Raw genomic sequence first — 3,298 nt, forward strand, 5'->3', positions numbered from 1 at the left:
ACAAAGAGAAACTTTTGAGTTCATGGCTTTTAGCTCCATGGTGATGAGTTGGTAGGTGAGCCATGTTAGCCACGCTTGCTCGATCTGTCAAAGCAGACCTGTAGCTCTGCTGGAGTTCTGATTGAAAACCAACACGATGGACACAGTGACATGTTGACCAGATGATGGTGTCCAAATTTCATCTGTTCAATTTTCAAAAGATTGTGAAGTTGCAACTGGAACATCCCAACAATCCATCAAACAGTTATCGACATCCTAAGGTCAGATAGTCCTCCATGGTGCTAGTTAGCATGCTAGAATGACCAAAAACTACAAATGCTTGAATTAGCTCGGTTGTACCAACTGAATTCTGTTTCGCACAGATTTACGTTTTTCACATCTTGATTCTTCTGTGTCCTGATTGTTTTTACTGACTAAAACTTTCTCAGCTCTTGACAGAAATTCTTTAAACTCTCCAAGATTCCATCTTTAGTCTTTTTGAGGGGACTGGGTTTAAGTTTCTGGATCCAAAGGACTGAGAACCAACTTCAGATGAATGAGCCAACTGGACCAGGAAGCTAACTGATCTACTCCAGGACCCCAAGAGCTTTAGCATGAGTCTCAACATGAATGTAGATTTGTGTGTGTGTCTGTCTGTGTGTGTATGCGCGTGTGTGTCTGTGTGTCTGCGTGTGTGCGCGAGTTTATGTGTGTGTGTGTGTGTGTGTGTCTGTGTGTATGCGCGAGTTTATGTGTGTGTGTGTCTGTGTGTATGCGCCTGTGTGTCTGCGCGTGTGTGTGTCTGTGTGCGCGGGTATATGTGTGTGTGTGTCTGTATGCGCGTGTGTGTCTGTGTACGCGAGTTTATGTGTGTGTGTTTCTGTCTGTGTGTATGCGCGTGTGTGTCTGCGTCTGTGTGTCTATGTGCGCGAGTTTATGTGTGTGTGTCTGTTTGTGTGTGTATGCATGTGTGTGTCTGTGTGTGTATGCGCGTGTGTCTGTGTGCGCGAGTTTATCTGTGTGTCTGTGTGTCTGCGTCTGTGTGCGCGAGTTTATGTGTGTCTGTTTGTGTGTGTATGCACGTGTGTGTCTGTGTGCGCGGGTATATGTGTGTGTGTCTGCTTTTGTGTGTATGAGCGTGTGTGTGTGTGCGCGAGTTTATGTGTGTCTGTGTGTGTATCTGTGTGTATGCACGTGTGTGTCTGTGTGTCTGCGTGCGCGGGTATATGTGTGTGTGTCTGCTTTTGTGTGTATGAGCGTGTGTGTGTGTGCGCGAGTTTATGTGTGTCTGTGTGTGTATCTGTGTGTATGCACGTGTGTGTCTGTGTGTGTATGCGTGTGTGTGTCTGCGTGTGTGTCTGTATGCGCGAGTTTATGTGTGTGCGTCCGTCTGTGTGTGTGTATGCACGTGTGTGTCTGTGTGTGTATGTGTGTGTCTGTGTGCGCGAGTTTATGTGTTTGCGTCCGTCTGTGTGTGTATGCGCGTGTGTGTTTGTGCGTGTCCACGTGCGTTTGTGTGTGGTCACATGATGACGGGACGTTCTCCTTCTGTCTGCCTCTTCCAACTTCTTGTTTTCTCGACGGTGCATTCAAGGAACCCAGAAACTGAAGGGACATCAGTTTCATTCACCTGACAGTTTTTTACAAATTATGAGCCTCATGAAAACACACAATAATTTTATATCCAATTATTATTTGGACTCTGTCTAAAATGTAATATGATGCCTTAAAATTTAATTAAAACTTGAATTAAGCTGTAAATGTTTAACAAATTAAAACTTGAGAAATCCAGCAACAAACTGAGACATTGCTGGAAACTAGAAACAAAAATTAAAACATTTCATGGGTCATAATAAAATTTTATTCGCTGATTAAAAAGCTTGACTAAATCAATTAGTTTTTAATGATTTAATTTATTTTGACCCTTATTATATTTTATTTAAATGTGACTAAATGGAGTTCATTTTGATTTGTTAAAACTAATTTCTGTGTATTCACTTACACAAATATCATGAAATAAAACATGTAAAAAGTTTAATTATGAACGTTTTATATCATTAATAAATAGCAAAATAAGACTTCGTATTTTATTGTCAGTCATTAATGCGACAGCTGGAAATGTTGGTCTTTATTTCATCTGGGAGGTGACGATTGTGCTGATTTATTCTCTCACGCGCTCTCTGCTCCGTCCAGGTGACACTGACGGTTTCCATTCTTCGCTGACATTCGTCGTCATTTTGAAGCTTGAATTGTTGATTAGGGTGTCTTTTTAGGCGTCAATCATTTCATCTGCGCAAGCGCGACCTCTTCTCCACCTGTGAGATCCAGCAGCTTCACCTGCGCAGGTGAGCCACCTGTGGAACCTAATTTGGCGCCGCCGTTCTCTCGCGTGTGGCGCGTGGTGCTCTGGGCTGTGGACTCGCTCGCTTCGCGTCCAAAGTGGGCAGAAACAAACGAAGATGAGCAAACGTCATTATTCCTCCGCAGGAAGGTAGGTGGCGCCCGGTGACGGGCTGCGTCACACAGAGACCGGAGCCCGGAGTCTGGCATCGGAGCAGCCCGACCTGCCCGCCCGGACCCGCGCTCCCACCGGGCACCGCTCCTCTGCCACCGGGACTCACCGGGACGTCATCGGGCTCGGTGGTATTTCAGGGAGCGCGCGCGTGCACTGCCGGCACTTTCCCGCCGCCGCTCTTCCGTCAGCGGCAGGATCGCTGAGCCCTCTGGTACGTAACACCTCTTCTCTCCCGCTCTCAGTGCCAATCTGAGTCGCCGCTCACCTGATGCTGCGCTACCTGCGCGGCCAGGTGAGCAGAGACGCGCGCAGGTGCGTGATGCTGCAGACGGCGAGCCTGCGCACTGGCGGAAGTGGCTCAGCGGAGCTGCTCCGACCTGATCCGGACCGAGCAGCACAGGACGGAACGGTCGTGGCACAACCGAGGCCTGAATGAGCTTCGGCTCAAACGGCGACATGTGCCCCGCTCGTCACGTATGACGTCACACCTCGGTGTGACAGGTGAAGCAGGTGAAACCGCAAGATGCCGGAATCAGCAAAAGTCTGATTTGAAGTCAGAAAATGGAAATTCGTGTGTGTGTGTGTGTGTGTGTGTGTGTGTGTGTGTGTGTGTGTGTGTGTGAGAGAGAGAGAGAGAGAGAGAGAGGATGTGTGTGTTAGTGTGTGCGTGTGTGAGAGAGAGAGAGGATGTGTGTGTTAGTGTGTGCGTGTGTGAGAGAGAGGGTGTGTGTGTGTGTGTTAGTGTGTGTGTGTTAGAGAGAGAGGGTGAGTGTGTGTGTGTGTGTTAGAGAGAGAGGGTGAGTG

The 3,298-nt window shown here is 47.6% G+C and overlaps 1 protein-coding gene across 6 annotated transcripts in view; it reads left to right on the forward strand.

The window, feature by feature from the left end:
• Positions 1-2,451: 2,451 nt before the first annotated feature.
• The window catches only part of LOC147251634 (zinc finger E-box-binding homeobox 2-like), a 31,663-nt gene continuing 30,816 nt past the window's right edge, over positions 2,452-3,298 (forward strand). For 2 of the 6 annotated variants that reach the window (XM_086219463.1, XM_086219465.1), the window contains exon 1: positions 3,175-3,298. This exon is cut by the window's right edge and continues 674 nt beyond it. The gene's annotated coding sequence lies outside the window, so the exon portion shown is untranslated. Of the gene's footprint in view, positions 2,471-2,549; positions 2,706-3,174 lie in introns of those variants that run through there. The other 4 variants (XM_086219462.1, XM_086219461.1, XM_086219464.1 and 1 more) reach the window with 4 other exon arrangements.

The sequence above is a fragment of the Aulostomus chinensis genome, chromosome 12 (assembly GCF_037954235.1).
Source record: "Aulostomus chinensis isolate RoL2024-O1b breed Wild chromosome 12, RoL_Achi_v1.0, whole genome shotgun sequence".
NCBI lineage: Eukaryota > Metazoa > Chordata > Actinopteri > Syngnathiformes > Aulostomidae > Aulostomus > Aulostomus chinensis.